This window comes from Oncorhynchus masou, chromosome 5, assembly GCF_036934945.1.
Source record: "Oncorhynchus masou masou isolate Uvic2021 chromosome 5, UVic_Omas_1.1, whole genome shotgun sequence".
NCBI lineage: Eukaryota > Metazoa > Chordata > Actinopteri > Salmoniformes > Salmonidae > Oncorhynchus > Oncorhynchus masou.
Window position 1 is genome coordinate 77,039,793 of NC_088216.1, and position 27,369 is coordinate 77,067,161.

Sequence of the window (27,369 nt, forward strand, 5' to 3'; positions counted from 1 at the left end):
AAACTTCTTTCATTTAAGAATGATGGAGGTCACTGCATTCCTGGTGTTCTTCAATGCTGCAGAAATGTGTTGGTACCCTTCCCCAGATCTGTGCCTCGACACAATCCTGTCTCTGAGCTCTACAGACAATTCCTTAGACCTCATTGCTTGTTCTTTGCTCTGACATGCACTGTTAACTGTGGGACATTATATAGACAGGTGTATGCCTTGCTAAATCATTTCCAATCAATTGAATTTACCACAGGTGGACTCCAATCAAGTTGTAGAAACATCTCAAGGCCGAACAATGGAAACAGGATGCACCTGAGCTCAATTTTGAGTCTCATAGCAAAAGGCCTGAATACTTATGTAAATTAAGGTACTTCTGTTTTTAAACTTTGCTAAAATAAAATAAAAACTGTTATGCTTTGTCATTATGGGGTATTGTGTGTAGATCGTTGAGAAAATTAAATATGGAATCCATTTTAGCATAAGGCTCCGGTTCCGGGTTAATGTCGCATCTACACTTCGGTCCGCAGGTAGTATAACTTTTCATTACATTTCATTATAGTACAACGGTTTGATTTGTCTAATCTTAGCAATTTCTTCTTAGCTAGCTACATAGCCTTCTTTGTATCAAAGATAATTGCGTAATTATCGTATTTACTAACGTAGTCTACACTGCTTTCTGCTTTCTGCCCAGCAGCTAGCTAACGTCCACTAGCACAGCAGCTAGCTAACGTCCACTAGCACTGTAGAAACTATTACACTCAACGACTCGATTAGTGTAGTGTTAGCTAGCTACATAGTTGTCTTTGCTGTCTTCGTATCCAAGGTAATTGTGTAGTTTAGAGTGTGTAGACTTAGAGTGATTATCTTAATTTACCGAGGTTAGCTAGCCAGCTATCCTTAACGTAGGAGTCACTGCTAGCTAGCTAGCCAACAGCTAGCCAACGTCTTCCGAATTGAACTTCAACAACCCGGTCAACATTCCGCCCGCTCCACAGGTAGTATCACATTTTCATTTCACTTCATTACAGTACAACGGTTTGATTTGTTTGATCGATTAGCTACATAGCCGTCTTTGTATCTAAGACAATTGTGTAGTCTGGAGCGATTTTCTAGGTTAGCTAGCCAGCTATTGTCGTTCTTTTAACGTAACTATACGTAATCAACACTGCTAGCTAGCCAGCTAGCCCCCGAATAGCAGCACTGTAGAAACTATTACACTCGACGGAACGACTTGATTAGTGTAGTGTCAACAACGTAGCCAGCTAGCCTACTCCAGCAGTACTGTATCATTTCAATCATTTTAGTCAATAAGATTCTTGCTACGTAAGCTTAACGTTCTGAACATTCGATAAGTGTAGTCCACTTGTCATTCCAATCTCCTTTGCATTAGCGTAGCCTCTTCTGTAGCCTGTCAACTATGTGTCTATCTATCCCTGTTCTCTCCTCTCTGCACAGACCATACAAACGCTCCACACCGCGTGGCCGCGCCACCCTAATCTGGTCCCAGCGCGCACGACCCACGTGGAGTTCCAGGTCTCCGGTAGCCTCTGGAACTGCCGATCTGCGGCCAACAAGGCAGAGTTCATCTCAGCCTATGCCTCCCTCCAGTCCTCGACTTCTTGGCACTGACGGAAACATGGATCACCACAGACAACACTGCTACTCCTACTGCTCTCTCTTCGTCCGCCCACGTGTTCTCGCACACCCCGAGAGCTTCTGGTCAGCGGGGTGGTGGCACCGGGATCCTCATCTCTCCCAAGTGGTCATTCTCTCTTTCTCCCCTTACCCATCTGTCTATTGCCTCCTTTGAATTCCATGCTGTCACAGTTACCAGCCCTTTCAAGCTTAACATCCTTATTATTTATCGCCCTCCAGGTTCCCTCGGAGAGTTCATCAATGAGCTTGATGCCTTGATAAGCTCCTTTCCTGAGGACGGCTCACCTCTCACAGTCCTGGGCGACTTTAACCTCCCCACGTCTACCTTTGACTCATTCCTCTCTGCCTCCTTCTTTCCACTCCTCTCCTCTTTTGACCTCACCCTCTCACCTTCCCCCCCTACTCACAAGGCAGGCAATACGCTCGACCTCATCTTTACTAGATGCTGTTCTTCCACTAACCTCATTGCAACTCCCCTCCAAGTCTCCGACCACTACATTTACATTACATTTAAGTCATTTAGCAGACGCTCTTATCCAGAGCGACTTACAAATTGGTGAATTCACCTTCTGACATCCAGTGGAACAGCCACTTTACAATAGTGCATCTAAATCATTAAGGGGGGGGGGTGGTGAGAAGGATTACTTATCCTATCCTAGGTATTCCTTGAAGAGGTGGGGTTTCAGGTGTCTCCGGAAGGTGGTGATTGACTCCTTGTATCCTTTTCCCTCTCGCTCTCATCCAACACTTCCCACACTGCCCCTACTCGGATGGTATCGCGCCGTCCCAACCTTCGCTCTCTCTCCCCCGCTACTCTCTCCTCTTCCATCCTATCATCTCTTCCCTCTGCTCATACCTTCTCCAACCTATCTCCTGATTCTGCCTCCTCAACCCTCCTCTCTTCCCTTTCTGCATCCTTTGACTCTCTATGTCCCCTATCCTCCAGGCCGGCTCGGTCCTCCCCTCCCGCTCCGTGGCTCGACGACTCATTGCGAGCTCACAGAACAGTGCTCCGGGCAGCCGAGCTGAAATGGAGGAAAACTCGCCTCCCTGCGGACCTGGCATCCTTTCACTCCCTCCTCTCTACATTTTCCTCCTCTGTCTCTGCTGCTAAAGCCACTTTCTTCCACTCTAAATTCCAAGCATCTGCCTCTAACCCTAGGAAGCTCTTTGCCACCTTCTCCTCCCTCCTGAATCCTCCTCTCCCCCCTCCTCCCTCTCTGCAGATGACTTCGTCAACCATTTTGAAAAGAAGGTCGACGACATCCGATCCTCGTTTGCTAAGTCAAACGACACCGCTGGTTCTGCTCACACTGCCCTACCCTGTGCTCTGACCTCTTTCTCCCCTCTCTCTCCAGATGAAATCTCGCTTCTTGTGACGGCCGGCCGCCCAACAACCTGCCCGCTTGACCCTATCCCCTCCTCTCTTCTCCAGACCATTTCCGGAGACCTTCTCCCTTACCTCACCTCGCTCATCAACTCATCCCTGACCGCTGGCTACGTCCCTTCCGTCTTCAAGAGAGCGAGAGTTGCACCCCTTCTGAAAAAACCTACAACTACAGACCAGTATCCCTTCCTTCTTTTCTCTCCAAAACTCTTGAACGTGCCGTCCTTGGCCAGCTCTCCCGCTATCTCTCTCAGAATGACCTTCTTGATCCAAATCAGTCAGGTTTCAAGACTAGTCATTCAACTGAGACTGCTCTTCTCTGTATCACGGAGGCGCTCCGCACTGCTAAAGCTAACTCTCTCTCCTCTGCTCTCATCCTTCTAGACCTATCGGCTGCCTTCGACACTGTGAACCATCAGATCCTCCTCTCCACCCTCTCCGAGTTGGGCATCTCCGATGCGGCCCACGCTTGGATTGCGTCCTACCTGACAGGTCGCTCCTACCAGGTGGCGTGGCGAGAATCCCCCAGGGCTCTGTTCTAGGCCCTCTCCTATTCTCGCTATACACCAAGTCACTTGGCTCTGTCATAACCTCACATGGTCTCTCCTATCATTGCTATGCAGACGACACACAATTAATCTTCTCCTTTCCCCTTCTGATGACCAGGTGGCGAATCGCATCTCTGCATGTCTGGCAGACATATCAGTGTGGATGACGGATCACCACCTCAAGCTGAACCTCGGCAAGACGGAGCTGCTCTTCCTCCCGGGGAAGGACTGCCCGTTCCATGATCTCGCCATCACGGTTGACAACTCCATTGTTTCCTCCTCCCAGAGCGCTAAGAACCTTGGCGTGATCCTGGACAACACCCTGTCGTTCTCAACTAACATCAAGGCGGTGGCCCGTTCCTGTAGGTTCATGCTCTACAACATCCGCAGAGTACGCCCCTGCCTCACACAGGAAGCGGCGCAGGTCCTAATCCAGGCACTTGTCATCTCCCGTCTGGATTACTGCAACTCGCTGTTGGCTGGGCTCCCTGCCTGTGCCATTAAACCCCTACAACTCATCCAGAACGCCGCAGCCCGTCTGGTGTTCAACCTTCCCAAGTTCTCTCACGTCACCCCGCTCCTCCGCTCTCTCCACTGGCTTCCAGTTGAAGCTCGCATCCGCTACAAGACCATGGTGCTTGCCTACGGAGCTGTGAGGGGAACGGCACCGCAGTACCTCCAGGCTCTGATCAGGCCCTACACCCAAACAAGGGCACTGCGTTCATCCACCTCTGGCCTGCTCGCCTCCCTACCACTGAGGAAGTACAGTTCCCGCTCAGCCCAGTCAAAACTGTTCGCTGCTCTGGCCCCCCAATGGTGGAACAAACTCCCTCACGACGCCAGGACAGCGGAGTCAATCACCACCTTCCGGAGACACCTGAAACCCCACCTCTTCAAGGAATACCTAGGATAGGATAAAGCAATCCTTCTCACCCCCGCCCCCCCCTTAAATGATTTAGATGCACTATTGTAAAGTGGCTGTTCCACTGATGTCAGAAGGTGAATTCACCAATTTGTAAGTCGCTCTGGATAAGAGCGTCTGCTAAATGACTTAAATGTAATGTAAATGTAACAAAACGTGCACAAAGTCAATGGGTCTGAATGCTTCCGGACACACTGTAATACCTTATTGTACTGACAAATATATTTGAACTCATATTTAAATGCAGCAATTCAACAAAACATGCTGTATAGCCTGTGCATCTTTCACATCATGTCATTGCTTGCCTCATTGCTCAAATGGTTTGCAAGTGATTTCCATTTTTCTAATGATTGTCAATTCATTTGGATCTTTTTTTTCAGGGTGCTCATCTAGTCTGTCCTGTGCAATCATTTGCAATGCATCAGTACCTGGAAGAGAGAGGCTAAAGATGTGTAGCCAAAGTAAGAAGCTAAATGTTATCTAGATATTTGGCCATTCATTTACTAAATATTAGGGCTATAAATATTTACCCGTCATTCATTAGCTAAATATTAGGCCTAGTTCTGCAGTGAATAGCCTATACCCAATGAATTTACACAGTGAAATATATTTTGGAATCGGAGAAATGACAGGTAGCCTTGGATAGTTTGCTCCCCAGGCTGCTCTCCTGTCCCCGCAGGCACATGAAAATCTCCCTGATTAATTCAGCTTTTTAGAGAAAATTATCATACCCAGCTAAATTATCATACCCAGGAATCGGCCCAGAAGTGGCCCTCTTCAGGGGGGCCAGAACTGATTGTATCGGCCCGGAATCGGGTGTCGGTCTCTGCCCGGAATCAAACTTAATGACTGCCCAGAATCGTCCCAAGTACATAGAGCCGTTTCCGTCTTCCAGAATTCAGCCGATTTTGCCAGCATCTTAGCAGAATCCCCCCAGAAACGGCCCGATGTAAATGTAAATAAATGTATACATAATTACCCCATTTAGTCATTTTAAATATTACTATTATACATTTTATACATACAAATTACACCCATCCACAAAAAATATTTTGTGTACAGAACCACCTGGTGACCGTGTCAGCATGCATGCGCATGGCTCGCCACAGGAGGCACTACAGCTCGATGGGATAAGGACATCCCGGTAGGACATACCCTCCCCTCACTCAGACAGCGCTGGGCCAATTGTGCGTTGCCTCATAGGTCTCCCAGTCGGCGCGGGTCTCAAACCAGCATCTGTAACAACACGGTTTCTACTGCGATGTAGTGTCTTAGACTTAGTGTCTTGCGCCACTTGGGAGGCTCCAGCTGCAACGTTTTTAATGCTTATCAGTTGCCTTGCACAAAGTATCAAAATACTAAAATACTAGACATGACTCTTAAAGAATTTCATTTAAATGTTAATGGTATTTTTGATCACAGAAACAATGAAAAAATATGGAAAAATAAATAATGAAATGTTATTTATATAAAGCAGCCCGTGTAATAATCTGCCAGAGAGTAACGTTAGCCCCAATCGGCCTGAGCCGCAAGTAATACATGGGCCGATAACTCTCACCGGAATCTGCCCAAGCCCCAAGTAATACATGGGCCGATAACTCTCACCGGAATCTGCCCAAGCCCCAAGTAATACATGGGCCGATAACTCTCACCGGAATCAGCCCAAGCCCCAAGTAATACATTTGTGCCAGATAACTCTCACTAGAATCAGCCCGAACCCCAAGTAATACATTTGGGCCAGATAACTCTCACTAGAATCAGCCCGAACCCCAAGTAATACATTTGGGCCAGATAACTCTCACTAGAATCAGCCCGAACCCCAAGTAATACATTTGGGCCAGATAACTCTCACTAGAATCAGCACGAACCCCAAGTAATACATTTGTGCCAGATAACTTTCACTAGAATCAGCCCGAACCCCAAGTAATACATTTGTGACAGATAACTCTCACTAGAATCAGCCCGAACCCCAAGTAATACATTTGGGCCAGATAACTCTCACTAGAATCAGCCCGAACCCCAAGTAATACATTTGGGCCGATAACTCACACCGTATTCGTCCCGAGCTCAATCCCCACATCCTAGCCATAGGTAATACTGCCGAAGGAGGCCCAGACTCGGGCCACATGACGTATGAGTGTCCCGACTCTCAGCTGGAATCGGCCCAGATCCACTGTGCTAGCTGGGTACCTAAGAACACAATGCAATCATTTATTTCAGATTTTTTTCTAGTTAGTAAATACTTTTTCTCTAGGCTGAAAACTGCACTGAACATGCCATGTCAATATCAATTTCGTTCCGAAATATTAATAATCTAGCCTGAACCTGATTAGGCAACCATTTGGATCAATAATGGGTCATTACTCAACAGTTTACAAGGTCCAGAACTGCAGGATGTATCGGCGTTAACAAATAGGCCTACCATCGGAAAATATGGCCTTCTCATGCACTGTTTGTCGTGCATCATCATTCTCCCAAGTCATCCTAAAATGAATGTGGCCACCAGTGTTGTCACACATGCCAGTCATTCAGGCAAGCCTATCATGCACTCTGCCTTCTCTCCGAACAGCGTCTCGCAACTGGAACCCAGAACGCTTCAATAGAACACCTTTTTGATCGGTTGTCAATGTTTTATTGTCTGACAGTGATTCAAACCATAGCTCTCGTTATAATTCTCCACTGTTTTCGTAGTTATCGTTGTAGTGAACACTCCTGTTCACTTGAATTATCGTTATAGTTATCATTGGTGTGGATGGCCCTTAAAGTGGCAATATGTAACTTTTTGGGCGACCCAAACAATTCACAAAGAAATGTTACTTTCGGTTTTGTACACCAGCTTCAAACAGCTGAAACAACAATATTTTTGGTTATGGTAAAATATATCAAATCAAATCAAAATCAAATTTTATTTGTCACCTACACATGGTTAGCAGATGTTAATGCGAGTGTAGCGAAATGCTTGTGCTTCCAGTTCCGACAATGCAGTAATAACCAACAAGTAATCTAACAATTCCAAAACTAATTTCTTATACACAGTGTAAGGGGATAAAGAATATGTACATAAATATATGAATGAGTGATGGTGCAGAGCAGCATAGGCAAGATACAGTAGATGGTATCGAGTACAGTATATACATATGAGATGAGTATGTAAACAAGGTGGCATAGTTAAAGTGGCTAGTGATACATGTATTACATAAGGATGCAGTAGATGATAGAGTATAGTATATACGTATACATATGAGATGAATAATGTAGGGTATGTAAACATTATATTAGGTAGCATTGTTTAAAGTGGCTAGTAATATATTTACATCCTTCCCATCAATTCCCATTATTGAAGTGGCTGGAGTTGAGTCAGTGTGTTGGCAGCAGCCACTCAATGTTAGTGGTTGCTGTTTAACAGTCTGATGGCCTTGAGATAGAAGCTGTTTTTCAGTCTCTCAGTCCCAGCTTTGATGCACCTGTACTGACCTCTCCTTCTGGATGATAGCAGGGTGAACAGGCAGTGGCTCGGGTGGGTGTTGTCCTTGATGATCTTTATGGCCTTCCTGTAACATCGGGTGGTGTAGGTGTCCTGGAGGGCAGGTAGTTTGCCCCCGGTGATACGTTGTGCAGACCTCACTACCCTCTGGAGAGCCTTACGGTTGTGGGCGGAGCAGTTGCCGTACCAGGTGGTGATACAGCCTGCCAGGATGCTCTCGATTGTGCATCTGTAGAAGTTTGTGAGTGCTTTTGGTGACAAGCCGAATTTCTTCAGCCTCCTGAGGTTGAAGAGGCGCTGCTGCGCCTTCTTCACGATGCTGTCTGTGTGAGTGGACCAATTCAGTTTGTCTGTGATGTGTATGCCGAGGAACTTAACTTACTACCCTCTCCACTGCTGTTCCATCGATGTGGATAGGGGGGTGTTCCCTCTGCTGTTTCCTGAAGTCCACAATCATCTCCTTAGTTTTGTTGACGTTGAGTGTGAGGTTATTGTCCTGACACCACACTCCGAGGGCCCTCACCTCCTCCCTGTAGGCCATCTCGTCGTTGTTGGTAATCAAGCCTACCACTGTTGTGTCGTCCGCAAACTTGATGACTGAGTTGGAGGCGTGCGTTGCCGCGCAGTCGTGGGTGAACAGGGAGTACAAGAGAGGGCTCAGAACGCACCCTTGTGGGGCCCCAGTGTTGAGGATCAGCGGGGTGGAGATGTTATTGCCTACCCTCACCACCTGGGGGCGGCCCGTCAGGAAGTCCAGTACCCAGTTGCACAGGGCGGGGTCGAGACCCAGGGTCTCGAGCTTGATGACGAGCTTGGAGGGTACTATGGTGTTAAATGCCGAGCTGTAGTCGATGAACAGCATTCTCACATAGGTATTCCTCTTGTCCAGATGGGTTAGGGCAGTGTGCAGTGTGGTTGAGATTGCGTCGTCTGTGGACCTATTTGGGCGGTAAGCAAATTGGAGTGGGTCTAGGGTGTCAGGTAGGGTGGAGGGGATATGGTCCTTGACGAGTCTCTCAAAGCACTTCATGATGACGGAAGTGAGTGCTACGGGGCGGTAGTCGTTTAGCTCAGTTACCTTAGCTTTCTTGGGAACAGGAACAATGGTGGCCCTCTTGAAGCATGTGGGAACAGTAGACTGGTATAGGGATTGATTGAATATGTCCATAAACACACCAGCCAGCTGGTCTGCGCATGCTCTGAGGGCGCAGCTGGGGATGCCATCTGGGCCTGCAGCCTTGCGAGGGTTAACACGTTTAAATGTTTTACTCACCTCGGCTGCAGTGAAGGAGAGACCGCATGTTTCCGTTGCAGGCCGTGTCAGTGGCACTGTATTGTCCTCAAAGCGGGCAAAAAAGTTATTTAGTCTGCCTGGGAGCAAGACATCCTGGTCCGTGACTGTGCTGGATTTCGTCTTATAGTCCGTGATTGACTGTAGACCCTGTAGACCCTGCCACATAATATACAGTATTTCACAGAGATTTAGATGGTACAATGATACTATATGATTTTATTTAGTCACATAAACTGAAATTAGGCAAACTATTAGAGTTTCAGAACCAGCAAATGGCGTAGCGATTTCTGCATAGTGCAACTTTAAGTCAGGGATTTTAAAATACTGATTGATATTTGACTGTGATTCTTGTATGTGAACATATCAGAACCGGTGTGAATGATTAATTGGATTTAGCATTTTTTCAGATGGTGTGCATGTTTATTGTAAATGTGTACACAGCTGGATATTAATCACTAAATATGCTGATAATTAATGTTCTAATTCATTCACTGTGGGGCTTGGTGATTTACCAGCAGGTTACCTAACTAACTACTGGAGTTGGAATCTTTCTCTCATTAAACTGATATAGAGTGCCTGCATTCGGGGGCACCATCCACATCAATAGATGGTGACTGATTAAGCTGTAGTTTTTTATAGGTTGTTGCTCCGTTCATGTTTCCCTCATTTGGCTGTCACTCAGGGTGATCTGACGTTATTTTAATGATCTGTCATTCCTGCAAATGCAAATCAACTGCTGGTGCCGTGAAGGAAATCACCCACATCTTTACTGTCACTTCTCATTAGCAGAGTAGTCAGTAAATGAGTCCATCCACATCTTTACTGTCACTTCTCATTAGCAGAGTAGTCAGTAAATGAGCCCATCCACATCTTTACTGTCACTTCTCATTAGCAGAGTAGTCAGTAAATGAGTCCATCCACATCTTTACTGTCACTTCTCATTAGCAGAGTAGTCAGTAAATGAGTCCATCCACATCTTTACTGTCACTTCTCATTAGCAGAGTAGTCAGTAAATGAGCCCATCCACATCTTTACTGTCACTTCTCATTAGCAGAGTAGTCAGTAAATGAGTCCATCCACATCTTTACTGTCACTTCTCATTAGCAGAGTAGTCAGTAAATGAGTCCATCCACATCTTTACTGTCACTTCTCATTAGCAGAGTAGTCAGTAAATGAGCCCATCCACATCTTTACTGTCACTTCTCATTAGCAGAGTAGTCAGTAAATGAGTCCATCCACATCTTTACTGTCACTTCTCATTAGCAGAGTAGTCAGTAAAAGAATCCATCCACCATAGCAGTGTGCATCATACCACACAAGTAGCCTGGATCTGCTAATCCGGAGAGGGTTTCTGTTGTCCGTGCTTTCCTGCCCCTTTCAGATAACTATATACTATTACATGGGGGAGGTTGTTTTGTTCAATAGAGGAATGGCCAATTATAAAGCCCAGAACAGTCCTAATATTAGCTGTACTGTGATTGCCTCATTTCCCTTTACAGTATAATCGAAAGTCATGAATATACTTAACAGTTACAGGACACTTAAATGTTCTTTGAAGTATCTTAGTTGTAGGTTGTGTGCCAACTTGGTCTTCTCTCTCTCCACAGCTCCTGTCCTCCTCTCCCCCTCCTGGCTCCGTCTCCCCCTCCTGGCTCCGTCTCCCCCTCCTGGCTCCGTCTCCCCCTCCTGGCTCCGTCTCCCTCTCCTGTCCTCCTCTCCCCCTCCTGGCTCCGTCTCCCCCTCCTGGCTCCTGGTCCTCCCCCTCCCTGTCCTCCTCTCCGTCCCCTCCTGTCCTCCTCTCCCCCTCCTGTCCTCCTCTCCCCCTCCTGGCTCCATCTCCCCCTCCTGGCTTCGTCTCCCCCTCCTGTCCTCCTCTCCCCCTCCAGGCTCCGTCTCCCCCAGCAGTGTCGCGCCATAGTGCTCTATGAACGCTGCTCAGGTCTGTCATCTAGTGAGGAGCGACAACATTTCTTTAATATGAACGGAGCATTAGCAGGTTCCAACCTGACACTCAGTTCACCCTCCGTGCACAGCAGAGAGGGAGACCTGTCTGCTAAGAGCCCATATCATGCCTGCCTGACAGCCCCATCATGGAAGAAGGTGCTAACACACTGATGATTCCAGGGCTCACCCTCCGTCTCCCTCTCCCCTGGGCTCATGTCCCCATCCTCCCCAAGCGCCCCCACCCCCCACAGGCAGTGACAGCTGAGAGCAGGCCATGCCGGGTTCAGTCCATGTGGGGTGATGTGTGTTCACCTGTGAAACTCACTGAATCTACATACATCAATACATAACCACATAACCCCCCTCCTCCCTACTGCCTGTGGTGTCCCAACTGATCCATGTTACCATGGCTACATCAGCCATACAACACACTGAGGAATGCCTTCTTGTAAAATGAGCAAATGGGAGCTTTATCTGGATGACACCTTTAGAATACACTCTATGGTTTAATCAAGGATCTCTTGTGTCGTGATCGGAACTAGCTTCTCAAATAACAAAACAAGACTCTTCTACATATTGTTAGACTATTGTAGAAATTCTCCACTTTCTTTCAAGTCATAAATTCCTAGATAAAGAATTCCATTGCCCCTTGGTGAACTCTGACCCAATATGACCTCAATCACCCCCCCCCCCCCCCCCGTACCTTTTCACCACCACCACACAACTGTAACATCAACTATGTTCTGCATGTTTGTCTGGTTACGCTTTAAATCTCCAGCAGACCACCCCTCTGCTCTTTGTTTTCCTCTCCCCTGGTCTGGTTTCTAGACTACAGGCAGAGGTGTGAGATCTTAAAACCACAGAAGCCTGTGTGTGTAGTGTGTAACATTTGCATGTGAAAAACATACACAGCTTACACAGCATAGAGATACCAAGAAGCAAATGACTAACACACTTAAGTTCGTCTTCAACAACACATGAATCAACTCATGTAGGCCTTTTTGTCATTAAATGGCCACCATGAAAAATCTCTCTATCGTATAGGGAGGCCTAGGCTTCTTACCCAGAGCTGAGCCCTATGCTGTCCTCTCCATGGGCCACTCAGAGCCACTCACATTCATTAGTGAGTCTCTGGAGAGGTTGAGAGGGTGTGTGTGTGTGTGTATGTGTGTGCGTGACTATTCAACAAACTAAATGCAAATAGATCATAACGGGTCTGCATAGTTTACTTTCTTACTTCCTTAGCATTGTGATAATCCTTTCAGAAAAGCATATTCACTTGCCCTCCATGTTAATTAGATATACTGTAACTATTGATTGCATGAGAAGGAATTAATCAGGTGATTCAGGAGAAAATCCATATCAACCAACTCAAACAAAGATGTACTTTCTACTGCTGTCTCTTGGGACAGGGGACCCAAAGGGTGCAGGAGGATTAAGAAAACAGACAGGCAGCCATGTCCTACCTTTCTGTGTTTCATTATTTATCCGCTGAGGGTTGATCTGATGCTGATGTGACTAGGAGCATGAGGCTTGGCTGGGCAGAAAGCTGACGAGCTGCTGGGACACAGGTATGGAGGAATACTCTGGGCTCGAAAAGGGAAGGAACAGTCGACACATCCCAGCAGTCTGACCTGTCCTTCTCCTCCTCCTGTCACACACAAACAGACAGGATGATAGTCTGACAGCTCTCCAAACCTTACCTTCCCCCAGCTCAGTGGGATTCCATTTCCATGGAGACTGAGTGGCCGGTGCACTAACGAGCAGAGAGTTTGTGTGATGAGGGGCAGGTGTGAGGAGGGTCTCCAGACCCTGGTCAGCCGAGCTGAATTGGGCCTGGTCAGGAGAGAGGAGAGTGTTAGCCTCAGCTGCAGCACCAGGAAAGCCCCTGGCCTCCTTCCACTGATCCATATTATAAGGCCAATGACGTTCTTCACATGTGTACTAATAATGTTCAGCTTAGTGGCATGTAAAGCCACCCTGTTAAACCAGCAACAACTATGGTTATTGCCTGTTATCTGATAATCTGTCAAGATGCAACAAAACTACAACAAATTTAGAGAAAACATAACATGGAAAAAATTGCATCTTATGTCAGTACTGAACCTCCACCAAGCCACATTTTAATCCAGAGGGTAGAAGCAATTAAAGCAGCAAACTCCATGTACTCTTATGGGTCTGTAGCCAGATGATCTTGGAGATAAAGCAGATGGCTTGAATGATGTGCTAAAACAGGATCCACACTGTGTTTACATGACCTTGAGGGTTTGCTGTCCCGCCAACGCACCCATCAGCTCCTGTGATTAGACCAGACACGCTTTGATGGGCCGCCAGAAAGCGCTCCTAAAAATAAGAATGTCAAATCCTTGTCATACCTAACGGGGAAACATCCTTTCCAATAAGGCTCAATAAGGCTCTACAGTGATCAAGTATTGACAATAGAGTGAGATGGTGAATTAGAGAGGACCAATGCATTATGGTGCTACGCAGTAAATCTAATGGGCTACTGATGGTCACTGTATCTCAGAGCAACAGTACAGTGATGAAACACACAAGGAATAAACTGTCATAAGAGGGGTCACTTCCTTTGTGATTATGTTATGGACAAATGTTGTAATAATGATCAAAATGACCCCAATGAACTCATGCTCTAGCTCTCCTTAAAGTACATGGCTACACAATCGGGAAGTTATGCAAAAGCCCAAATCTCCAACATGGCATGGCCCACACATCAAAGGGGACTGGCTGTATATGTTGTAATTTACTGCCACCCCTGTCAAGGGGAGGATTCTTCTGGCCTAATCGGTAATCTATCACCCTGCTGTCTCAATGACCACGATGTTAACTGCCAGCTCGGAGGGAGGGCTGAGCTCAACCCATGGACTGGGGGACTGTGTCCTCTCTGTAGGCAGCCATGGATTTACTCAGCAGGAGAATACAGGAGGGCAGAAAGCAAAGGCCATGAAACACAAGACAAGAACAAACTCACTACATTTAGCACAAATTGACAGTTATGAACAAACCACACAGGAAGTGAATGTCCACCTTGTACGTCAAAAGTAGTTTTACAGATCATCAGAAAGTCCACAGTGCCGGATTGAATCATACTGAAAACCACAAACATATGTTAGAGGCAACAGTTCACATTCAGTTTGGTTAATAAGATAGACAAAGAGGTAATTTTATCAACATGAGATTTGTAAAAATGTGTTCCAGTAGGAAGACATCTAGGCAATGAATGGCACCATAGAGTCACGTCGTTCTCCCAGTAATATTACAATGTATTTCTCAGAATCCATCCATGGAGAAGGATTATGGACCAGTTGTGAAACAAACCCCAACATTTTCTGTTAAGAAAAAGGGCTATGTATACTGACCTATCTGAGGCTGTGCATCGTTTCACACATTCTTCACCACTCACAAAGACAGAAACCAGGGTGTGAAATCACACAGAGCCAATGCAGCCTGTCTTTGACCCCACGTAGAACCCTCTGCAGTATGGAGGCTCCACTTCCAGACCTGGAGCAGACTAGACCCAAGCCAGGTGCACGACCACAAACCTCATCTGCTATTTGGAAAGGCTCTATCCTCTCTTCATGGGCCAGTACAGAGTTTGTGTGTGTGTGTGTGTGTGTGTGTGTGTGTGTGTGTGTGTGTGTGTGTGTGTGTGTGTGTGTGTGTGTGTGTGTGTGTGTGTGTGTGTGTGTGTGTGTGTGTGTGTGTGTGTGTGTGTGTGTGTGTGTGTGTGTGTGTGTGTGTGAACTTCCTTTACCTCAGCCACACATCCAGAGGATTCGTGCTCCATAGACTCTGAAGCCCATCTGTCTGGAGATGGTATGAGTGTAGAAATACCTCAGGCCTGTGAGGGGACATGCTTTACTTTTCTCTTCTGGACAGATTCCAGACATTCTTATTCTTTCATACAGACACTCATTCAGTATATTAGGCAAAGTGTTCTGAAACATTATGGATTATATATTGCAACATCACACACATGCTTAAACCATGAAACTCCCCTCATCTTACATGCAAACAGTTCTCCACCGTTAATATTTCCTCTGTCTACACCACTAGTCTAGCTGGCAGGGTGGACGTATAGGAAGTCATTGCGTGATATTGATTCCCAGCCACAGCTCCATGGAAGACACAGGCAGAAGCTGAACTTGTCTGGCAACAAAAGAGTGTCTACTAAATGACTATGTAAAATAATGGCATATCTCTAGGTCCCTAAGCAGGGCCCTAATCCTCCAAAATCCCTCCACAGGTAGTGTGGTGCAGCAGGGAGGAGGGTAGATGGTAGCACGAAGTATAGCAAGTGGATGGAATGGCTTGGCTTGGAGGATCCGTGTACTTTCATCCTTGTCCAGCCCTGCCCGCTCTCTATTTCATGTGTCTGACCAAGGGCTCCAAAGCATGTGAACTAGCCGGGCCATTAACACACATGGATGCCTAACCTCGCAGGTCCTTAAAAAGGCATGTCAGAGTGTAACACTATTTGTACTGTTTTAAAACCCCTGATGTCAAAATGAAGGTGAATCTAGTTTCAACATACTCTCACAAATCACTGTTGGGTGGGCCTGGGAGGGCATAGACACACCCACTTGGCAGCCAGGCCCAGCCAATCAGAATTTGTTTATCCCCACAAACAGAAATACTCCTCAGCAAACCCATCCACCCCCCTCAGACGATCCCGCAGGTGAAGAAGCCGGGTGTGGAGGTCCTGGGCTGGCGCGGTTTCACTTGGTCTGCGGTTGTGAGGCCGGTTGGACATACTGCCAAATTCTCTAAAACGATGTTGGAGGCAGCTTATGGTTGAGAAAATAACGTTAAATTCTCTGGCAACAGCTCTGGTGGACATTCCTACAGTCAGCATGCCAATTGCATGCTCTCTCTAAACTTGAGACATCTGCAGCATTCTGTTGTGTGACAAAACTGCATATTTTAAAGTGGCCTTTTATTGTCCCCAACACAAGGTGCACTTGTATAATGATCATGCGGTTTAATCAGCTTCTTGATATGCCACACCTGTCAGGTGCATGGATTATCTTGTCAAATGAGAAATGCTCACCAATAGGGATGTAAACAAACATTTTAGAGAAATAAACTATTTGTGATTACGGAACGTTTCTAGGATTTATTTTATTTCAGCTCATGAAACATGGGACCAACACTTTACATGTTGCGTTTATATTTGTGTTCAGTGTAGTTTCCCATTGCAAGGTAACCTTATATCATACCTGTTACCACTCATATTTCTAGTATCTCGTCCACCTCCCTCCCTATCTTTCTCTGACTTGGGAGGCCAGATGAAGCTAAGGGAGCAGTCTGCTCTTTCAACCATGACTGAGTCGTATAAACCAAATCAAGCCTGTGTGATAATTGTGGACGTGGTGCACTCTACCCTCACCCTCCCACCGAGCGCTATGGTCATAAATCAGACTCTGACTAGCTGTCTCATGCATTTAAAAGGATGAGCAATGGCATTCACCTGCCCCTCCCTGATGTCACATCCCAGAGAGGCCATCCACTCCAACTCCCCTGGCCAGGAGCAACAAAGATGGCCTGGCTAGATGGCCTGGCTCTCAGTCTCCACTGGCTCCCACTGGGGGGTGTTGTCCTTCTAATCAGCAGACAGGACCCTATGGCTTTAAACGTTGTTAACGTGCCATGTGGATCATTGGCACAATGCTGCTGTACTACAGTCTGACCTGACAATAGAGTAAGTGACTCCTGGTGGGGCATCAGCGTGCTAATACTAAAGAATGTATGCATCATAGGCCTTCAGCTGACTTTTACAGGGCAGTAAACTAAAGACTTTGGTTTCACACTAATGCAGTGTTTGAAAGAGGAACAACATCATAAAATGTCTTTACTCACTATGATTTACAGCCTTCAGAAATGATTCACACTCCTTGAATTATTACAGATTTTGTTGTTACAGACTGAATTCAAAATGGATAAATTATATATATATATATATATTACACACAATACTCCATAATGACAAAGTGAAAACGTATTTTTGCAAATGTATTGAAAATGAAATACAGAATTATCTTATTTACATAAGTATTCACACCCCTCAGTCAATACATGTTAGAGTTACCTTTGGCAGTGATTACAGCTGTGAGTCTTTCTGGGTAAGTCTCTAAGAGCTTTGCACATGTGGATTGTACAATATTTGAACAATATTATTTTAAAAATTATTCAAGATCTGTCAGGTTGGTTGTTGATCATTGCTAGACAGCCATTTTTAAGTCTTGCCATATTGCCATATATTTTCAAGTCTATTTAAGTCAAAACTGTAACAAGGCCACTCAGGAATAGTCCTATTTGTCTTGGTAAGCAACTCCAGTGTATATTTGGCCTTGTGTTTTAGCTTCTTGTCCTGCTGAAGGTGAATTTGTCTCACAGTGTCTGTTCGAATGCAGACCTAACCATGTTTTCGTCTTGGATTTTGCCTGTGCTTAGCTCTATTCTGTTTCTTTTTATCCTAAAAAAATCCTTAGTCCTTGATGCAGCCACCATGCTTGGAAAGATGAAGAGTGGTTCTCAGCGATGTGTTGCGTTGGATTTTGCCCAAATATAACGCTTTGTATTCAGGACATAAAGTTAATTTCTTTGCCAAATTCCTTGCAGTTTTACTTTAGTGCCTTATTGCACACAGGATGCATGGAATATTTTTCTGTACTGGCTTCATTCTTTTCACTCTGTCATTTAGGTTAGTATTGTGAAGGAACTACAATGTTGTTCATCCATCCTCAGTTTTCTCCTATCACAAACATTTAACTCTGTAACTGTTTTAAAGTCACCATTGGCCTCATTGAGAAATTACTGAGCAATTTCCTTCCTCTCTGGCAACTGAGTTAGGAAGGATGCCTGTATCTTTGTAGTGACTGGGTGTATTGATGCACCATTCAAAGTGTAATTAATAACTTCACCATGCTTAAAAGGATATTCAATGTCTGCTTTTTTCACCCACCTACCAATAGGTGCCCTTCTTTGTGAGGCAATGGAAATCCTCTGTGGTCTTTGTGTTGAATCTGTGTTTGGAATTCACTGCTCGACTGAGGGTCCTCACATGTAATTGTATGTGTGGGGTACAGAAATGAGGTAGTCATTCAAAAATAATTTTAAACAATTATTTCATTTTTAATTAATTTGTAAAAATAAAGTTACAAAAATTAAAAACATAATTCCACTTTTACATTATGGGGTATTGTGTGTAGGCCAGTGACACAATATCTACATTCAATACATTCTAAATGCAGGCTGTAACACAACAAAATATGGAAAAAGTAAAGGAGTGTGAATACATTTGGAAAGAAATATGAAAGACCGCCTAATTAATATACAAAAGGAAATAATTCTAATACGTTTCCATAACTAATTCATTGCAGAAAATGAAATACTCTACCAGATTTGCGGTCCGTTCCAGTGTAGATTGACATTCCTGTCCCAGTCTGAACTTTTAAGAGGTTATTGTGCTCTCATTTCCCCCGTCTGGACTCCATATAGAGGCCCCCTCAGACCAAATAAACTGGGAAGCAAATATTAGTGGAGCGTAGGTCCGGTGGAGAGGGGATTCCAGCCATGTCAATGGCATCAAATGACCACAGAGGATGTGACCTTTGACCTCAGTCTGTGTCCAATACTTTTAATGAATGAACCAGTCTGGAACACAGTCACCAAGCTGCCAATGTGTCGTGAATTGGTTCACTTTCTTCAGGTCCTGAGAGGGATCAGCAAATGAAATGGGGGATTTAGGGAACTACTGGTTTTCACATGAAATCCTTAGGTATCAGGAAATAGCATTTATGTAGCCATAGGCCTATGTATTTCTCTGAGGAAATTTAAAAAGTAAGTGTTTTTCATTACTAAACCAGAGCAGAATAATTGAAAAGCAGGAGCCATCTCTACACCATTTGCTCCCCACTGCCCACTCTGACTTTGATCAGTAGAGACAGGACTCCCTCACAGAGACCAAACTTATGCTACTTGTTTTGTGACCCGTGGTTTAAACACTTTTCAATCCTCTGCACATGTGTGGTAGAATATATCAACACGCTAAGGGAACTGTCAACCTGTGTTAGAATTAATCAATGTTGGTGAGAACCCTAGACACACACTGTCCCGGGGCGGCAGGGTAGCCTAGTGGTTAGAGCGTTGGACTAGTAAAATAAAGGTAAAATAAAAAAAAACACACGCTCAGGCAAACACACATACACACAAACACAGACAGGCACACAGGCATGTTCAAACGTTAATGGACTCGCACGTATCCACTTGCACCTGTATTAAATCCATCAAAGTCCAGATCAAAACTTCTTTTGTCATACAACCTAGACTTACCGCTAACGTATGACCAAACTCCCACACATGATTAAATCTAAGCTACTTTGGATGTCACCTCTGGTTTGGCATAAACTGTATTATTGACTTACAGTCAATAATTACACAGATAGTCTAACCATTATGGATTACTTTTAAATGGTCTTTTATGGGAGATATGTCCATCCTCCATATAGGCCATCTTCTCTATATAGAGGGTTGATCTCACTGGCCGTAGCCCTTGTAACGCCTTGGCATGAGTCTTGGTGAGCGAAGGGAGAGTGATATTCTTCAGAAGTGTTTATGACGGCCCAACCTCCTCCTCCTGCACACCCCGGGTCTCTGATTACAGGGACCTCGGCATTCATGCTTACTCCTTGAGCTTCAAAGCAGACGCACCATTCACACATTCACACAGTCTCCATGTGCAGAAAGAATAACAGCTCCAGCTGTTGCCATGTCATCAGAGGCAACTCCAGCAGCACCATGGGGTCACAGGTCAAATACAAACCCAGAAACCATTGTGTTTATCTGGATTGGCAGAATGGCTTAATTTCTTGGTTCAGAGCAGAAAGCTTGGCATCAGAGCTACTCTGTCTTTCAGCTGGTCTGTCTTTCAGCTGGTCTGTGTTTCAGCAAATACTCATAATAGTACTCCTACAGCACTCAAAATAACTACAGAACTGGTCATTCAATGTTATTTGGAACCACAAGGTGCCTTCTGCTGAACGACCAAGTTTATTTTACCTTATTGATTTATTATCAAATATCCTACAGTTATATCACTTGGAAAACCATTACTATAGTGTGAAATACACACAGAGCTATGTGCTGTATTAAAAATGATCATTCTACGTGTCATTATCTGTCCAGAGATCCCAGGGCAGCCTGTTTGTATGTTGGGTGCATTGACAGACAGCATCACTCCTGGGGAATCAAGAGGATAATCACAGCTGATCAGAATGTCAATGATGTCAGGCCCTGCTGCATTTCACTGATCTATGATTGTCTCGGCCTCCTTGGAGTATGTTTACATAGGGCCCTTGATTTGAACAGGCCTTTCTGTTTTATTTTCAGACAAACGGGGTGGACGAATAGATACTGTAGAGTCAGAGAATTTCAAAGCTCCCCTAGATTGGTTTTCAAACCTCAAGAGGAAAATGTTCTCGCAATTCAATCTCCACACCGCTCGTATCAGTCCCTCAGGTGACGACACCGAAGTGTTATTTGCACTGCACACAGGGATCTTGAAATAACTATAAATAATATGACCAACTCTATTTCATGATATTAAGGGCAAAAAGCAGCTGTACTGAATAAGTGGAAGAAGTAGAATAAGAATGCTTTGGACAGGCCTGAGACTGTTTTTCCATTGGCAAATAACATAAAAGCAATTGGATTACAACATTAAAGCCAATGGGCTCTCATGATTCAGTAATTGAACTATTAAATTATGCAGCCTTATAAAAGACTGTGGGGGACTGAAGTAAGCAACTAGTAGGTCATTGTAAAATAAGTTTAAGCGAAGGAAAAGTGTCTGGGTGTCGTCTCAGTGACACATGTAGAACAAACTGGTTGTGAGATGATGTCAGATTCTGAGGGGTGGTTTAAGAAATACAAGTTATGTTTTTATGTGTATTTTATGGATGGAGGAAATACATTTTCACTTGGATATGTCTTATGTGAGGCTGTCAATGGCATAATCTCCTCTTATGAGTTCTATATCCACTGCAGATTCTCCAGTAGGTCGTCAAGGCTACTTAAGAAACTTGCTGGAGCGTTGATGTACAGGGCCAACTGTATAGAAGAGGCAGAGACAGTGGCAACCTCTATTACAATGTCTGAAACTCATGAGTTCACCCAGCAGTGACCTCTCGAGTTAGCCAATCCAGTGATCCACCCACACAGATCAAGGTTTATCTCCAGTCTGGACAATACAGAGGAACCATCTCAACGTATTACCCTGCTTATCTGTCTGTTAAATCATCTGACCTTTGACTGCTCCAGTAAACAGAGTTGTTGGGTTAGTTACGTCTGTACCTCCTGGAGCCCGAGGGGCTGCAGACTAGGCTCACAGTGAGACATGAATAAACGTAGTAGATCTTTTCTACTTCATTTAACCTCAGTCATTGAAAGAGTGAGAAGACAGAGACCCACAGACACAGTGAGTGAGACCCACAGACACAGAGAGGCCCACAGACACAGACAGAGACCCACAGACACACAGAGAGAGAGACCCATAGACACAGAGAGAGACCCACAGACACAGCGAGAGAGACAGACACACAGAGAATACATTAGCTAGGCAGATGTTTGTGACAGAGAGAGACAGCCTGAAACAGATTGAGATTTAGGCAGGACATCCCTGAAACTGTTGTAAATTCGCCTAAAACATTTGCATGTGACAATGTCTTATTGAGGCAATTTGGAGTACAAAGTAATACACCATAATATACAACAAAGGAAACAGGAATATCACTAAAATGGATAGTCTATAAATGTAAGACGAATGCCAGCTCTTGATAGAATGCACTACATAACAAATCTATCAATTGCATTACCTGACATCACCAATGCCCAACCCTTATCTTTATTCCCTGTGTGTTGGTGTGCCAACACCAGGCATCTATATCCCTCCTACGCCAACTTAATGCCCTCCCCCACTACCACCCTCGTAGCCCACCACCCCCACAGACGCCCTCATCCCATACCTAAACTAATTGGTCATTGATACAGATTGTGATTATCTGTGCCTGAGGGGTAATTATATAGTGTGAGCCTCTCTAAATCCTCACTCTGGGAATGAGGCTATCAGTGTGTCGGCTCTCTGGGGATGAGGGGTGAGGAGGGTGGGCCTGGGCCTGTGTGTGTGTTATCTCCACTCTGGCCTTATCTCAGGAGTGTGAGCCTCGGGAGAAACAGCCACACCAGAGAGAAAACACCTAAAAGCAAACATGCACACACACCACAGGCATGCTGACGGACATGCATGGACGGATAGACGGACTGACTGACAGGCATACTGACACACACATGAACGGACGAACGGACGGATGGGCTGACTAACTGGCATACTGAGACACACGAACGGACGAACAGATAGACATACTAACTGACAAGCATACTGAGACACACGAACGGACGAACGGATAGACGGACTGACTGACAGGCATGCTTACGCACACAACATTATTTAGTAATTGAAAAATTGTCATGACTTCCACCGAAGTCGGTCCCTCTCCTTGTTCGGGCGGCTTTCGGCGGTCGACGTCACCGGCCTTCTAGCCATCGCCGATCCACTTTTCATTTTCCATTTGTTTTGTCTTTGTTTTACACACCTGGTTTCAATCGCCCAATTACTTGTTCATTATTTAACCATCTGTTCCCCCATGGTTTTTGTGAGTGATTGTTTGTATGTATATGGTCCGTTATTGTGGGCTAGTTTATTGTGTTGTATATATTTTTATTCTTGAGTAAAGAACGTTCATTACTCATATCTACTGTTCTGCACCTGACTCCTCCACACCAGCTACACACAGGCCGATTACAGTGATTTTACACTGTGGCTTGAAAGACCCACAAATTGTCTTTGTGACTGGTAACATTACCTAAAAAATAAACCCAAAACCAAGCTGAAATCGAGATGATTTCTATGTGAACTAGGTTCCAGACACTTAGCCCACATCTTGTCATGTTTCCTCTCACAAGCATTTTGCATGCTTTTTTTATTGACAATTAGACATTCAACACATACTAAATGACTGGTGTGATGCCCAGCGACTGTATTCTGTATTGATACAAGGGCACAAGCTGAGACCCAGATGCAGATACAGGAGACAGATGATTAGAGTCCAAGATGTTTATTAACAATCCAAAAGGGGTAGGTAAGTGAAAGGTCGTGGACAAGCAAAAGGTCAAAACCAGTTCAGAGATCCAGAGGTACAGAATGGCAGGCAGGCTCGAGGTCATAGCAGGCGGAATGGTCAGGCAGGCTCGAGGTCAGGGCAGGCAGAATGGTCAGGCAGGCTCGAGGTCAGGGCAGGCAGAATGGTCAGGCAGGCTCGAGGTCAGGGCAGGCAGAATGGTCAGGCAGGCTCGAGGTCAGGGCAGGCAGAATGGTCAGGCAGGCTCGAGGTCAGGGCAGGCAGAATGGTCAGACAGGCTCGAGGTCAGAGCAGGCAGAATGGTCAGGTCAGGGCAGGCAGGCTCGAGGTCAGGGCAGGCAGAATGGTCAGGCAGGCTCGAGGTCAGGGCAGGCAGAATGGTCAGGCAGGCTCGAGGTCAGGGCAGGCAGAATGGTCAGGCAGGCTCGAGGTCAGGGCAGGCAGAATGGGCAGGCAGGCTCGAGGTCAGGGCAGGCAGAATGGTCAGACAGGCTCGAGGTCAGGGCAGGCAGAATGGTCAGGCAGGCTCGAGGTCAGGGCAGGCAGAATGGTCAGGCAGGCTCGAGGTCAGGGCAGGCAGAATGGGCAGGCAGGCTCGAGGTCAGGGCAGGCAGAATGGTCAGGCAGGCTCGAGGTCAGGACAGGCAGAATGGGCAGGCAGGCTCGAGGTCAGGGCAGGCAGAATGGTCAGGCAGGCTCGAGGTCAGGGCAGGCAGAATGGTCAGGCAGGCTCGAGGTCAGGGCAGGCAGAATGGTCAGGCAGGCTCGAGGTCAGGGCAGGCAGAATGGGCAGGCAGGCTCGAGGTCAGGGCAGGCAGAATGGTCAGGCAGGCTCGAGGTCAGGGCAGGCAGAATGGTCAGACAGGCTCGAGGTCAGGGCAAGCAGAATGGTCAGGCAGGCTCGAGGTCAGGGCAGGCAGAATGGCAGGCAGGCTCGAGGTCAGGGCAGGCAGAATGGTCAGGCAGGCTCGAGGTCAGGGCAGGCAGAATGGTCAGGCAGGCTCGAGGTCAGGGCAGGCAGAATGGCAGGCAGGCTCGAGGTCAGGACAGGCAGAATGGTCAGGCAGGCTCGAGGTCAGGACAGGCAGAATGGTCAGGCAGGCTCGAGGTCAGGACAGGCAGAATGGCAGGCAGGCTCGAGGTCAGGACAGGCAGAATGGTCAGGCAGGCTCGAGGTCAGGGCAGGCAGAATGGTCAGGCAGGCTCGAGGTCAGGGCAGGCAGAATGGTCAGACAGGCTCGAGGTCAGGGCAGGCAGAATGGTCAGGCAGGCTCGAGGTCAGGGCAGGCAGAATGGTCAGGCAGGCTCGAGGTCAGGCAGGGCAGGCAGAATGGTCAGGCAGGCTCGAGGTCAGAGCAGGCAGAATGGTCAGACAGGCTCGAGGTCAGGGCAGGCAGAATGGTCAGGCAGGCTCGAGGTCAGAGCAGGCAGAATGGTCAGGCAGGCTCGAGGTCAGAGCAGGCAGAATGGTCAGGCAGGCTCGAGGTCAGGGCAGGCAGAATGGTCAGGCAGGCTCGAGGTCAGGGCAGGCAGAATGGGCAGGCAGGCTCGAGGTCAGGGCAGGCAGAATGGTCAGGCAGGCTCGAGGTCAGGGCAGGCAGAATGGGCAGGCAGGCTCGAGGTCAGGGCAGGCAGAATGGTCAGACAGGCTCGAGGTCAGGGCAGGCAGAATGGTCAGACAGGCTCGAGGTCAGGGCAGGCAGAATGGTCAGACAGGCGGGAATGGAGTCCAGAAAATAGGCAAAGATCAAAACTGGGACCATTAGTAGAAGAGAATAGAAAAGTAGGAGCCCGGGAAAAACCACACTGGTTGACTTGAATATACAGTACAAGACGAACTGGCACAGAGAGACAGGAAACACAGGGATAAATACACCAGAGAAAATAAACCTGGAGGAGACAATCAGAAGAACAGGTGAAACAGATCAGGGGGTGACAATTGGTGGTGGAGTACTTTCATGACTGGGCGTTTTGACATCATAACATGTGGTAACAAACAGCTTGTGTGGACGCAAACGGAGGCCGGGATAGACCCAGCCAGCGCCACAAATCCTCATGTGTTAAACCGATGTGAGAGAGAGAGTTAGAAAACTACACCCACCCACTGCCCAAATCAACAGGATCAGATCAGGACAAACCACTGCACACAAAGAAGGAAGAAATCGTGAGTACTCTGATCTCTGCTGTTCAGCTTCCAACGTATACTGTGTTGAATGTCAACATGTGACAGATAATCAGGGACAAAGATGAATTACTAACAGTGAAAACAGAACAAAGGAGTTGAACACTTAGTACCAACACATGTACATACACTATAAAGAGCTCTAACGTTTCAGTGCCCATGGTAGAGTCATGAATCCTGCAGTGTAAATACCTTCCGTGTCAGAGAAGTGCCCTACTGGCCTTGCCTTTCAATGGTTTTGTTGTATCCACTGTTCCATGCACTATGTGTGTGTAGTGTTTGCTCTTCCATACAGCTCACGTACTACAGGGGGGCCTGTCTGTCAATCAGTCAGCAGCCTGCGTCCCAGTGCCCGCGTCAGTGAGCAGAGCTGGTGCTGTCGCTCTGAAGCTCCGCTCGCCTTGCACGGGAACTACTGTGATAATTACTCAGTCAGGAGCGAGCGGCCTGGATTTAATTTAATTTCACATCCAATAACAATCCAGCAAGGAGTGGGCGATAAATCAAACAGAACTCTGCTGCTCTCTCTCTCAGGCTCCCAGAGCTCCACAGGGACTCCTCCATGTGGATTAGCAATGTGCACTCTGATTAGCACTGTATGACTGGATATCTCTGAGACAAGAAAAACCATCGGGCAACTCATCCCCCCCCCATCTTTTTACCTCCCCAGTGCTCACTCTCTCTCTCTCTCTCTCTCTACCCCCTCTTTCATTCCCATCAGTTAACTGTTTTACTGTACAATATCCTCATGTCATTTGATCATCGCTGTTATCATCAACATCATATTAATTTGCTTTATCATCATCAATGTCATCATCCTCTGTTTAATCACATTCATCTTTATCATCATTGCCAAAGCAAAATACATAATTACAACCCCCAATGCCATTCGATCATAGTGCAGCCTGATGAAAACAGTAGATGCACCGACAACAATCAGAGCTGGGATCATTTCTGTTCACCACATGCTTATCTGTTTAAACTCAAATACTGGTAAGAGTGATGTTCTCTAACAGCCTGCACACGCATAGTCATCTCCTGGAATTGTTTTGGTGTGTCTGTTCAGTTTCACAGTCACGTATGTGCCCGATGACTTGCGTGTTGTGCAACGACGGCTCTGACAACCAAGATTTCCCACGACCCAGCATCCATTCTTTAGATGTCTCTCTGTATTGAGTCCGGACGGGCTTGTCTGCCATTCCAGACTCCTAAGAGGGGGCATTCCAGAGACTTGGAGCTATACGTTCTCTACTTCACTCTTTCATCCTTCCCTCCTTCACACTTGCTCACTTGCTCACTTGCTCACTTGCTCACTTTCTCTCTCTCTCTCTCTCTCTCTCTCTCTCTCTCTCTCTCTCTCTCTCTCTCTCTCTCTCTCTCTCTCTCTCTCTCTCTCTCTCTTTCTCTCTCTCTCAACAGTTGTTTAGGTTTAATGGTAACCCAGAGAACTGGCCAGCGTTATGGGAAGCTGTGTATAATGTCACTTGAAGTACATCCACTTGTCTTGTCACACAGACTTTGCATGTTGAACATGGGGAAGTTGGAGGGAAATTGCCATCCAGAATGAATAGTTAGCATCCTGATTCCCACAGAATGGAGTCTAAAGTGAGCCACCAATCCATGTAGCCAGTGTCACAACTCTAGTGTGTTCCAAGCTGAACAAGGCTAGACTTGGGGATAACTATAGTCAAAATAATACATTTGGGTGTTTTTGAGTGCACATTCATAAAAATTACAATGACCCCT